The sequence below is a fragment of the Drosophila obscura genome, unplaced genomic scaffold (genome assembly GCF_018151105.1).
Source record: "Drosophila obscura isolate BZ-5 IFL unplaced genomic scaffold, ASM1815110v1 contig_31, whole genome shotgun sequence".
Taxonomy (NCBI): Eukaryota; Metazoa; Arthropoda; class Insecta; order Diptera; family Drosophilidae; genus Drosophila; species Drosophila obscura.
Window position 1 is genome coordinate 745,146 of NW_024542819.1, and position 14,406 is coordinate 759,551.

At 39.9% G+C, this 14,406-nt stretch overlaps 1 protein-coding gene across 2 annotated transcripts in view; it reads left to right on the forward strand.

The window, feature by feature from the left end:
• LOC111079594 (hemicentin-1) overlaps positions 1–14,406 on the forward strand; it is a 96,435-nt gene that overhangs the window by 11,692 nt on the left and 70,337 nt on the right. The gene's annotated exons all lie outside the window — the stretch shown is intronic.

Consider the following 14,406-nt stretch of genomic DNA (forward strand, 5'->3'; position numbering starts at 1 on the left):
TAAACTGAATTGGATTAAATTAAATATTTCCTATAGATAATTTTAGTTTAGGATTTTTAGGATTTAGTTTCTTGCTTAATTTTATACACATTTGTTTCAGTTTAAATTTAAATATCTTCTTAACATAAAAACGTTCGTTCTCTTTCATAGTGACCAGACGTGTTTTTGTGTTGCGCTTCGCACTTTCCTTTTATTTTACTTAAACAGCCGGTGTCTTATCTTCAAATTAACTCTTTAACTGATTTACCTTAAAATCAATCATAACCGCGGGTGCATGCCTATTAATTGTATCAAAACACAACTTATTTAATTAATTTTGTGCGTAGGTTAGTCCTGTGCTTGTACTGTTGCTTTTCGTAGCTATTGCCTCCTATCACTCTCTCTTTATCACCTTAATCTCAATAACTGTTCTTTCCCTCTCGCTCTCGTATCTTTTTGTGCAGTAATCGCTCTCACTTATAAGCTCTCCTCTCTCATCTGAATTTTTTCCAGTTTCGCTTTAAGCAGCGCTCTAAGCATTTACTCTGCACATTAGTCTGATTGCTATTTATTTTAAAAAAATTAAAAGACATCATTATGGATTTTGCTGTCGTCTGTGCCTAAAAACCTGCAGATATCGGGCCGTGTAGGAGATGCCATATCCCAAAAGAACGCCCTGCATTATAGTTGGGAGGAATGCTGTGGAAAACGACATGCGTTCGTTCGTGAGGCAGACGCGGAGTGGCTTCAAAGAGCTGATCGTGTGCTTTAAACAGCAATATGATCGGCTCGTGGCCATGGACACTCAGTTCAGCAGTTTACAGCTGCTGGCTGAGTCTCCGAGGCGCCGACTGCCTCACATCTGCCCGCATCTGGAAAACTTACTCCGACCACTCCTTCAGTGCAGCAGTTGATTACGTTTGCTACTCCAAAGGCACCGATCGCTGCTGGTGATGCAGATTCGGCATTCGGCTCCCGTAATGCGTCACTTCGGAAAGTATGCAGTTAGAAATGTCTGTAATGTCCGTGTCCGTTGAGTCCTTAACTATCCCATCAGTTTCGCTACCACCAGATAATAGACGTCCAGGACCACCGGATATTGCCATCACAGGTACTAGGCCTGTTGTGCCTGTTTTGGCTGGAGCATTTGGTGGTTAAAGAGTTTAAGGCTAAGAAAAAGAATAGGCCCACCATAACTCTTCCTAGTAGTCAGACAAGTGCTCTACTTCTACCCATCCAAAAAACTAACCTTGTTAAAGCCGGGACATCCTTAGTTCCGAAGTTTTGGCAGGTCGGTACACAATTTTTAGAAATGACCGTTTGTCTCGACGTGGAGGTGGGGTCCTCATTGCAGTGGACTCAAACTTCACGTCGGAACATTTCATGGTCCAGGTTCAACAAGACCTGGAATTCCTGTGCATAAAACTGATTCCCCCAGGCTTTTCCATTTTCATTACTTGCTCGTATATTCCACCTTCCTCGGATGTCTTAATATACCAGCATCACCTGTCCGCTTTAAAAACTGTTTCTTCCTCGCTATCAGATAAAGACCATATGATAGTTCTTGGTGATTTCAATTTGCCAGGTACAGTTTGGTCTTCGTTGAACGAGTCTAACAATCTTGTGGCCATGTTACGACATGACTTTATCGACGGCTTGCTAGACCTATCCCTGTCTCAAGTCAACCATATGAAAAATTCCTTGGGTAGATTGCTTGATCTGTGCTTTGTCTCGGATCCGACCATAGCGTTGCTAATCCGAGCCCTTCCCACTATACCTGAAGACTCCTACCATCCTACATTTGAAGTGTCGGTCGATATTAGGCCTTCCGGGAAGCCTCCTTGGTTTACCAAAGAGTTATCCAGTCTAAAAAACTTAAAATCATGACTTTATAATTTACCTATCCTATTACCTATCCCAATGCAGGATACGATTTTCACAGGACCCTAAAAAGTTGTACAGCTTCGTAAATAATAAGCGTGGAACGTCCGCACATCCATTCTCGCTCATATTTCTTAATTCGTCGGCCAATAATGATTAGGCAATTGCCGATCTTTTTGGCAAAGTTTTCCAAACAACCTATACTCATGAAATCTACTCTGGTCAGCCGTATCCATACAGTTTTCCAAGGTCTAACGGCATTTTCAGCCCCTGTTAAATGAAAGCTGACTGCTTTATGATTTTCGACTAGTTAAGCCGGAGTTCCTGGCTGTGTACTCAGGTACTTTGCCGAAGCTCTGTGTGGACCCCTGCTTAAACTATTCGCCTATACCCTATCTTTACCCTTACCCTTACTTGCAGACAGATGTTATTTACACTGATTTCAGTAAAGCATTTGATTCTGTAAGCCATTCCCTCCCTTCTAGAACAAAAACTTGACCTTTTAGGGTTTCCTCCTAATTATACCCGTACTCAAAAAAGAGTTAAGGGGTATATTAGATTTGTGGTAAAAGTGGATGTGTGTAACGCAGAGAAGGAAACGTTTCCGACCCCATAAAGTATATATATTCTTGATCAGCATCAATAGCCGAGTCGATAGAGCCATGTCTGTCTGTCCGTCTGTCCGTCTGACCGTCTGTCTGTCTTGTTGAGCGCCTAGATCTCAGAGACTATAAGAGCTAGAGCAACCAAATTTGGTTTCCAGACTCATGTGATATCCCACTGCTACAAGTGTATTTCAAAATTTCGCCCCGCCACCTTCCGCCCCTACAAAAAACGAAAATCTGTGGCAGGCACATTTTTTAAGATACGATAAAACTAAAAAAGCAGTATCGTAGAGAATGCCCATATCTACCAGACTGCCGAATCTGAATCAGATCGGATCATAATTATAGAACCAGAATGAAGAAATTAATTTTTAGTTGCTTCCCCTCCCCCTCCCGCCCACGACAACGCAACTCATTTTCCTTCTCGCTCGCACACTCTGCCGCGTTCAGTGCGCTTGCAACCCCTAGCGGAGGAGATGTAGAATATGAATGGAACATGTACAATCTACATGTTAGATGTAGAATAGACATTGTATATGTAGATGTAGATAGCAGATGTAGCAAAAAAATGTAAAATGTAAAATGTTTTTTTTTTTTCTAAAATTCGAAAAAATCATAAGCTCAAAAATGTATATACTGACTGAGTACGGGTATAAATAGAGTTGTGTCCCCAGAAACAACTCACACGTTCCTTCTCGTTTTTTTAGATGGATTTCTAGCTACCTTCGTTCTATGTCTCAAAGATTCCTCTTCAAAAACTCCTTCTCTTCACCTTTTAAGGTTACTTTTGGAGTACCACAGGGCAGCCATCTAAGCCATGGCCATGACAGGATAAAATGAAATGATTATGAAATAAAAAGTTTTAATTTATCCTTATGTCCGTTTTGTGTTTTGTCTTTTATATATATATATTTTTTTTATTATTCCGGTTTTTTTGTTTATCGAATCTTCCCTATTAGAGACTTACGACAAGTATAAAAATCTTAGCCTAATATATTTATTTAATTAATTACACTTAATTACTTAGAGTACGTCCCTAGCTAAGTATTATTGCTGGGTGGGGAGGTCTCTTTGCCGGAGTCGTGTATGGCTAGTGTGCCAAGTTAAAGACTGCGCAAGTCTATTAGGATGGGCTTGAAGTTTGGCCTGGTACTTTGCTTTCACTTTGGCAATTTCATCTTTAACTGATCCTACATTTAAGTCTTTATGGATATTTTCATTCCGTATGTACCATGGTGCCCCAGTGATAGTTCTTAGTATCTTCGATTGGGCTCTCTGGATTATTTCTAAATTACTAATTTGTCGGTAGATCTGCTGTGAATATGATATACAGTGTCGGTCCAAGCACGCTGCCTTGCGGTACACTAGCTTCAATTGTATGATATTCAGAGAGGAAATCTTTGCATGGTACTGCGAAACTTCTTTGCTGTAGGTATGACTCCAATATTCCATGGATGTTCTGTGGAAGTAATATTTTGATTTTGTGGATTAAGCCATCTAACCAAACGCTGTCGAAAGCCTGGGCGACATCCAGAAAAACAGTGGAGCAATAATCCCGTCTTTCAAATGCATTTCGTATCTCAGAGCTTATACGGTTTACTTGTTCAATGGTTCCGTGATTTTCGCGAAATCAAAATTGGTGAGTCGGGATGGCACCGTTGATGTGTATGTGTTTTTTTATACGATTCAGGAGCAGCTTTTCAAATATCTTTGATAGGCAAGGCAGTAGGCTGATAGGTCTATATGATGATGGCTTGGACTTGTCTTTTCCGGCTTTATGGATCATTGTGATGACTGATTTCCTCCATTCTTGAGGATAATAGCCCCATTTAATCATGCTGTTGAATATCACAGTAAGGAAATACACTGCACAGCTCGGCAATTCTATGATCATTTTAGGGGAGATGAAATCGTGGCCCGGAGCTTTCTTTTGCTTTGAGATTTGGTCTTTAATGAGCCTTGTGACGTCTCCTGATTGGAATATGATAAGCGGAGTAGCTTCGGGATTGTTGGTTGCTGGGAGCACAAAGCTATTCGTTGCTGGGTGTGGTTTGAAGATGTTTTCTAGATGGACGGCAAATGTATTTGCCTTCTCTTTGTTGCTGCGAGCCCACTCTCCTGTTTGTGCACGCAAAGGTGATTCACTCTCGATTGATGGGTATACGCCTGATTTTTCGTTTGCTAGTTGGGGAGAGTTGCTCCATATAGGATATTTGAGCTCGGATTTTTCATCTTCTAGGGCTCTGCGTAGTAGGTGGTTCTCTATTTTTAGCCGCTCTTTCGAGGCAGGTGATCTGTGTGCTTGCCACTCTCGGCGAAGCCTTCTTTTATCGCGTAGCAGCACTTAAATGAGTGCAATAAATTTTCGTGTGTCCATATTCCTGGCAATTTGTGTATTGGACCGGTCTATTTCGTTTGTGTGGTTCCTCAACGGTGATCCTAAGGTGCAGTAGATATTGAAGCTTGTATGCATACTGTCAGGCGTCAGTTCTACCTTGAACATTGGCTGGGGAATTTTTTTTCTATTTATTATGTTCATAGCCTTTTTGACTTCGAAGCCCTTATCGTTAAGTCCATCTATTATCTCATTGATTGTAACTGTTGGTTAGATTCCTTTGATAACCACTTGTAATGCTTTGCTACTTTTAAGTTGGTAGATGTAGTAATTAATTTTTTTATTTTCGAGGTGTTTCGCAACTGATCGATAGTTTTCTTCGTCATTGACTTGTATTTTTGTGTCATTTATGCAGAGTCCTTCGTTTTATTTAAAGAACTATGACTGTTTATTTAAAGGTTTATAGCTTATTCGACCTAATTTTAACAGATGATTTTCGTTGTGTCTTGTACGAGATTTCGGCAGCGAATGAAGAAGGGCGGTATGTTTCCACTCTTTTCTCACGTTGCAACTGAGTCCGCGACTCCTAATGATATCTTAGGGTAAAGACAGAGGATTAATGGTGTTCCCGCTTCTGGTGTTCCTTGGCACTACCGCATCCCACATTCGTCCCTCCTGACGCCGGATTCGACCCGAATTCTTTCATATATTCAGCAACTGTCGATGTTTCGAACGGCACTTCGCCTTCTCCGACCCTTTTAACTTCGTATCGGCCATGGTTATTAACTTTGACTACTCTATATGGCCCTAGGTACTTGCCCTTCACCCATACTGGATGCGCTTAATGGCTACCAACTCATTGATCTTATACTTCTTTTCTACCTTTCTTTTGGCATCGAAAGCTCGCTTATTCTCAGCTTGCATATTCTCTCTTGCTTCCTTTCTCAAGCTGTCACGCTCATCATCTAATACTGAAATCAAACAGTCCTATATGAATTCTCTAAGCTGCACATTACCTGACACAAGCGAATCTAAGCCAGTTCGCGGTTTAAATGGCGAAACTTTGGTACTCCTCGGCTCGGTACTATTTAGGATCTGTTGTATCTTACCTACATGCTTATACCAGCATCCTGGACTTTCATGACTTACGTTAGATAGCATTGGGACAACAATTTTATGGATACGCCTGACCTGTCCATTTCCCCTAGGTACGCCTGTTGCAATTAGCAAATGTTGAATATTCTTCCTATCGCAATACGATCCTGTATGGGTTTCTAAAGCAAACAGCCTGACGCTCCAAACAACTAATAACTTCTTCCACCCCTGTGCTCCGAGTAGGATACAACCACACGTACTCAGAAAAGCCATCTACAATCACGAAAAGGTGATTATATCGTATTTTGGTTAGCTCCATCGGGCCAACATGATCAATATGGTAGGTAGCCAGCAGCTTATCCCCCTTGTCGATCGGTGTGAGAAACCCTTCTTGCCTACCTGCCTTTGAATTTACCAGAATGCACTCTAGACAACTATCAACTCAAGCTACTTTCTCCTTGATCTTGGGAATATAATATGACTTCTCTTTCAAATCTTAAGTCTTTTTACAAGAAAAGTGACCTTGCTGGTGGGTGATCTTAATGATTTTATTTTCCATGAGCGATGGTACCACTAAAAACTCCTTATTGAGATCTTTGAACAGAACTTGTAAGTAGAAATCTTCATACCCTTTGGACTCCACAACACTTTTGACAACCTTAGTCCATTCATCTAACAGCTGTGCTTCCCTCAAACAATGTAGCAAACTATCAGTTACAACATTACACGACATCCTGCTCAAGACATCCACGTGTCTCATTTTAGAACCGGACCTATGCTCTATCTCATAGTCGAAATCTTGGAGATACATTGCCCATCTCGCCACTCGGAGCGGAATCTCCTTCTTCTTCATGGTCATGGTAAAAGCGTTGCAGTCCGTAACTATCTTGAACTTTTTCCCTAGGACATACACTCGCCACTTTACCAAAGCTCCAATAACCGCAAGCACCTCGAGTTCATAAGAATGATACTTCTCCTCGCACGGCTTGGTTTTACGACTCATGTAGAAAACTGGATGCCACAAATTATCACCTGAATCTCGCTGAAGCATCACTGCCCCGAATCCGAATTTCGAAGCATCCATATGAATCTCCGTTTCGAGCGAATGATCATAAAGCTTCAGAACTGGTCCACTAATCAACGCTCCCTTTAACTCCTCGAATGCTGCTAAATGTTTCTCCTGAAATTCAAACTTTATCTCTTTACGCAATAAGTCGGACAGCGGCTTGGCAATTATAGCGTATCCTTGCATAAACCGACAAAAGTATGCCGTCAATCCTAGAAATCTTTCTATTCCCTTCTTATCGCGTGGAATCGGAAAATTAGCAACTGCTTGAGTTTTCTCATCACCTGGTTTGATAGTCATTTTCAACGACTAAGAAATTTACCTTCCTCTTCAATACCCGACACTTACTCAAATTTATACGTAAGCCATTTCTCTCTGCTACTTCTAAAACTCTTTTCAATTTCAGCACGCCCTCTTCGATACTCTTACTTGCATATCCTCATTCTTGATTAAATCACGCATGACCGCCATGATAAACGTCGTAAACACTGCCGGAGAGTTCGTGATACCGAAATGTACAAACAGAAACTCATACTGTCCATTCTGAGTTACGAACGATGTATACTTTTGGGATTCTGGCGAAACAGGGACGTGAAAGAAACCATATATCAAATCTAGGGTCGTGAAAACCTCTCCGCCTTGCAGTTTCTCCATCACGCAATCCATATGAGCTGTTGGGAAGTTATCGCGGACAATCTTTACATTTAATATGCGATAACCGCAACACAAACGCTTTTTCTTGTCTATAAAAACCAATGACAAATGCCTTCCTCTAGCCTTCCTCTAGCCATTCTTGAACTTGATTATCGACAACCGTCGCGGATGTTGAAATACAGGCAACTCATAAGTCAACAAGAGCTTCATCTCTACTGACGAACTGAGATTTCTCTTCGGCTTAAAGTTCTCGATCATGAACTTCACTTCAGATGCGACCTTCTGACTAAAATGATCCAAATCTAAAAAAGACTTTATCTGATAGTCTTTTATGCTTAACATGCAAAGGCTCTCAAACTCGCAATCAACTGCACACAAGAACTCTGCCCTAGCTGACCATCATCTGTTCCTAATTCCGCTTCTTTTTCGGCAAAACAAACCCTTGGCTAGTGCCATTCTTGGTAACCATCATATCGACGTTGTCTAGGATAGTTGTGCCCAAAATTGCATCGAAATTCATGTCGCCATCAGGAATAACATGAAACTCAACTAACATGTCAATCTCATCGATATTTACTTTTGCTCCAAAACTTCCAAAAGTCAGCACCTGATTTTCACCGATCCCTGTCAAAACTTTCTGGCGACCTATCAGACTGCCAATGCCTACCCCTAGCTTCAAAAACACACTCCTTCGCATCAAACACAACTCAGCTCCTGTATCCACAAGTCCCTTAAACACAGTATTAATGCAAATCCCTGATTTCAGCTCAAGACTCGAAGAAAATGGGGCACCAGATAGTTTTGAAGCGACTTTTTGTCCTGAACTACGTTCGTTTCTCTGCCTGTCTTAACTTGTATTTGAGCATTACACTGGGCTGCTCGGTGTCCTGACTGATCACATTTAAAACACTTCTCTCTCACAGGACAATCTATCTTCATGTGTGACCAGTCTCCGCAGCTGAAACACTTCCTAACTGATCCAGGTACCACTTCCTTTGAAATCTCGTTCCCAGCCTTACTGCTCTGCCCACCATACTTGATCGGCTGCTTAGAAGAACCACGAAATTTTATATATATGCCTCAATTTGTAGCTTTAGATCTTTTAAGTTTCTAAGAAGAATGGGTTTGGCTATCTCCATTAGAGCATACAAGAATTGATGCAAAGATTCGCCCTTATGCTGCTGACGTTTCCCCAACCTACGATGAACTTCTACTGAAGACAGCTTGACTCCAAACTCTTCTAACAAAACAGATTTCAAACTTTTCCAATCCTTTATGTTTCTACGCACAAACATTTTCGCTGCTCCACACAGCCTGTGTGATACACGAATACCTGTAGCTTGTTCCACTCAACTGTAGCTGCACAATCTTCCAACTCTCCTATCCATTGATCGATATCTGGAGACTTCGATCCGGAAAACTGAGTTACACTGCCCTCGACATCTTTAAGAGTGAACCACGATCTACACGGCCTCTCAACTCCTAGTCCTTGATGCTAACCTGCTCTGTTTTGCTGATTAATAGCAGTAGCCGCGGATTCCACCGATATTTTGTCTTCACCATCATCCCCCGTCTCTGACCCACCAACGACATTCCCTTCATCTCAGTTGCAATTCCACTTTTAATCCAGTCGTACTCAATTGCAACTCCGACAACTTCCGACGCAACTCTTCAACGCGCAATGCCAAGATCTCGTTTCTCTCCATTTTACAAATTTAACCTGCAGGAAATTTAGTAAAATACAATGTCAAATGATTTTTTAAATCTAGTTGTTCCCCAAAAAAATGTAAATATAATAACAGTCCTGTCCACTATAACGATGCTTTCCAGCAAAGCTTTTTTTTTTAGCAATCGATAACAATGTTAACCCTTCAAACCTCTTGCATACAATACAACCTTACAATACCAAACTTTCTGGCAACACTCCGTCACCAGTCTGGCCTATCTTTCCGTCCCGCTTTCTCTCGACGATGCTTCCTGCCGTCCCACTCTGTCGCGACGATGTTAGCTGCCGTCCTGCTCTGTCTCGACGATGTCAGCTGCCGTCCTGCTCTCTCTTGTGTACGACGCTCTCTGTAGCGTCACACACGCTTTGAAGACTTCCAAACTCAACTGGAACCTTCTGGTCGTCTTCGTCTGTTGCAAAATCCGTGCACCATCCTTGAGCCTAAACGTTCTTGCACACAAGCTCCGATGACGCCACTAGATCCAATATCTTGTCTCTGCTTCTCCACTGCCTGCACCACGTTTCCACGAGATGCTGTTTGTCAAAGTTCTCCAGCACGTTTAGAAGATCTCCTCCAGACCCTCGCCCCGATCCGGTGCTTTCTGACTTTTCCGCTCTTGACCAGCACCTTGTGTATGGGTGAGTCGCTGCTCCTGGCTGCCTCTGCGCTTTCCCTTGCCACATTGTTTGTAATTGCGCGTCTCTCTGATAAAATTCTTGCCGCCTCGCTGTCACACTGCAGTAGTCCCTGTCGCACTCCCGCCGATTTGCTTATGACGACATTCCGACCTCTCCAGCCTTTCCTTTGCGTATTGTCTTAAAATTTCACGTTCTTATTCGAAAATTGAGCTCAAACTTTGTCGAATGGTAGGCTATAATCCTGGTTGAGCGCCCAAATTTGCAGAGTCCTTCGTTTTATTTGAAGAACTATGACTGCTTATTTAAAGGTTTATAGCTTATTCGACATTTTAAAAGATGATTTTCGTTGTGTCTTGTACGAGATTTCGGCAGGGAATGAAGAATGGCGGTACGTTGCCACTCTTTTCTCACGTTGCAACTGAGTCCGCGACTCCTATCGATATCTTAGGGTAAAGACAGAGGATTAATGGTGTTCCCGCTTCTGTTCTTCCTTGGCACTACCCTATCACTACCGCATCCCACATTTATGCTACCCCTTTTTATGGACGTGACATAGAATGTGTTTGCGCCAATTGTATCAGTTATTTTTTGACCAGTTCAGCACAATTTTCCTGTCGAACATATATAGGTGGCGGTCCTAATTTGTTTGCCTTGGGTGTTTGGGCGATCTCATCTTCATTTGGGACACATAGTATCGCAAATCTATTGTTTGCTATTGCCCAAACATAAAACTAATAATTAGAAAAAATGTTATAATTTTATATACTAAACAAAAAATCTAAGCAGTTTTTATCATAATTGATTTTTTGTTTCTGTTTATTGGATTCTAGCATTTATCTTGCTCTTTTAAAAGCTTGTTCTAGTCTAAATTTTGATTCCTTAGCATTATCTATATTATAAAGTGCATCTATTCTAGCTATGCTATTAAAATGTGTTGGTAAGTTTAAAGTCTTACGAAAACTAATTTTTGCACTTTTGGAATTTTGGACATTTTCTTACATAAGCTGTTATTTTGCGTGTCATTTTTTTTACAATATACCTTCTTATTTTCGCTAATGTTTTAGCTATACCTGTATGACCTCCTTGAGTTGGATCGTCCTGGAATGTAGACAGTATCTCTTCTTTTTCTTTCTTTTCTTTTATTGTGGTCACCAGCTTGAGTAGCGCTACTCTTAAATTCTTTAATATTTAATTGCCCTTGTTCTTGAAAGAATCTATTGAAATTTTCTCAAATATTTCTTCGCTCGGTGCCATTTTAAGTTGGCTGATGATATCATACCGGCTTCTGTTCAAGAATGAAAATGTCGATGCATGAGTACGTTAAGAAAGGATTCTGTACACAAATCTAAGTATTTCTAAATTTAAATTAAGTAGTACATAAAGTAGATAATTTACGACCGTTTGAAGGAAAGTGCAAAGATGTGTGGTAATAAATACGCGACAAGCAACACACAAGTGGAGATACCACTTATCAAGTGTAGAGCTAAACAGTGCACTGCGTTGCATGCACTCAACAACCCGACATTAAATGTAGCAGTTCCATGGGTCTAGCTATAAGAATAGAATATCATTTGTACCACACACATATTTTGTAAAACTGATATAAGCCTTTGATTTAAGAATAAAATTTAGTTTGAATTTACAACTCAACACGCAAATGTCGAGGTTTTTCCTTTAAGGTCTTAACAGCTTATTTTTCAAGCCTTTGGAAAAATTGACCTATGTATACTGACGAGCAAAACTGTAACACTATTTCTGTACTCTCACTTCAACGGCCTGTAGCTTGTTTTCTGTTTTATGCATGCTAAAGATCTTAGTCTTGTTTTGTTGGTGAATCATTTAACTAGGTTTTTTGAAAATTTGAAGCCATTTGATACGCTGGAAGAAATTTGCCAAATTAAAATGTAAAAAAAAGTCAAATGTTACAGTTTTGCACTGCGGCTATATTTTAAACAAATATTTTTATTAATAATTTTTTAATAATGTGTCCACAGCCCTTTTAATTTTTTTAGTTCTCGTATACGATTTGCCATTTTGTGGGTGTAGAGTTGCACCATTGCAGGTTGAATAGCTTACCATACATCCTTTTCCTCTCCCACAACTCCATCATTGCACTTGGAGAGACCGCTTATTTCAGCAGCTGCGATTTTAGATGGTTCCATACATTTTAAAATAAGATTTATATCGGGAGATTATGGTGGATACTTAAATTTTTCCCATGACACCCAATTTTTGACCAAAAGGGACGTGTGTCCCACCAAGACCCATATTCTGGAAGATTCTGTTGCAGAATGCTTAAATATTGTTCCTTTCATACTATTCTATCAATTAACACCAAGGGACCAAATCCATTTTTATAAAAACACCCCCAAACCATAATTGAACCGCCACCGTCTATGGCGCTGACTTTAAGTTGGTTTTGGTGACTGGTGACTGGATTGTGGGATAAGTTTATATGGTTCAGATAAAACAAAAATTAATCGTTTTGAGTCAGACACTCCTGGTATTGGACTAGAGATCCCAATATCCAGTTCCCAAGTACTGTGCGGCAATCCGTTAAGCACGGTTGTGGCTCAATAATGGTTTGGGGCTATATACATAAAAATAAAGTTGGTCCTTTGGTTTTAATTGATGGCATAATGCGAAAAGAGCAGTATTTAAACATTCTGCAACAGAATCTGCCAGATGCGATCGGGAACATGGGTCTTGCTGCCGAAAAATGTATATTTCAGCAAGACAATGACCCAAAACACACGTCTATTTTGGTACAAAATTGGATATTGAAGCAAAATTTTCAATGTATAAAGTGGCCACCACAATCTCCAGACATGAACCTAATTGAAAATTTATGGAGTCATGTCTAATCGCAGCTGGCGAAATATCCGATCCCTCCAACTGGAATGAGGGAGCTGTGGGAGAGGACAAAGGACGTTTGGTACTCTATACCCCCTGAATTTGTGCAACGATACACCCAAAGTATGCCAAATCGCAGAAAGAAACAGAAAGAAGTATGCCAAGAAACTCAAAAAATCAAAAGGGATCTGGACACATTACTAAAAAAATTTCAATAAAAATATTCATTTAAAATATAGCTGCAGTTTTCAGAAAACATAGTAGACTTAATCACCAACAAAACAAGGTTAAGATCTTCAGCATGCATAAAAGAGAACAGAAGATACAGACCGTTGAAATGAGACTACTGACATCGTGTTATTGCTCGTTTTGCTCGTCAGTGTAAGTCGAAGGTTTCACTAGCGACCTTTAGCTAACTTTAACTAAACTTTAGCTAACTAACTTTAGCTAAACTTAAATTATCTTTTTTGCCATGCTTACAGATACATTTAGTGAAACATAAATGCAAGGTGACAAATTTTTTAACATAATTTTGTATGACGTTGTATATATTGGGCTTTGAAGAGAAAGATTACCTTTGCACATCTGTGTTTGAACCTGCGCATATATTTTGTCTACTTTGATTTTCTTGTAGTAATACTTTTAATACTGTATTAGTTGTTTGTATATTCGTTAAGTCTGTAATGGTTATTATTGATTAATTAATTCTTGTTCTGTTGTGTTTTTATTACTTTCCCCCTTTGCAAATTATCTTGATGCATACGCTACAGGTAGCTTATTTCCATTATAATTTTGTGTTAAAACAACCACATGCTTATTTACTTGCATCCGTTGTTATACAAAATTCTTTGCTGATACAAAATCTTGTTATTTTAATGAAACGTCTATAAAAATTGCAAAATGCAGCGAATCTTCTAGCGCTATCTGCGTCCTTTGGAACTGGTTATTTTTCTATGACGTCATATTTCTTATCGTCTGGTAAAATACCTTTATCAGTACACTTATGACCTAGAAAGGTTACTTCGTGCCTGAAGAATGAGCACTTTTCAGGGTGCAATTTAAGGTGGTACATATATTTCTCAGAATAGCCGACGACAATGAGGTCATCCATATACAAGAATGCCTGAGAAGGTTCGATACCTGAAAATGAAATTAAAATCATTCTTCGAAAATAATTTGGCGCTATTTTAAACCATATGGTAATCGCGTGAAGCGATGGGATCCATTGCTCGTTGAAAATGACATTATATTTCTTGAACTTTTTTCAAGTTATATTTGATGAAAACCAGATTTAGGCATGAAAAGTATTTAGCTCTAGCTAATTGATAAAGAATATCATCTATTAGGGGAAGTGGAAATTAGTCTGATAACTTTTTTTTTTTCTTGGAGGTAGTCAATCACTAGGCGACATCTTTTACTATCTGAATTCGGTAATTATTTTTGCGGAATAATTAATAATGCACTGTTGTATTCCGAGACTTCTACTTGCTTTATTACTTCCTGTTGAATATGTAAACTTAGACAACGCACTGTGTCTTCTCTATTTTTCTTTCTGTTATGCATTATCCAACAT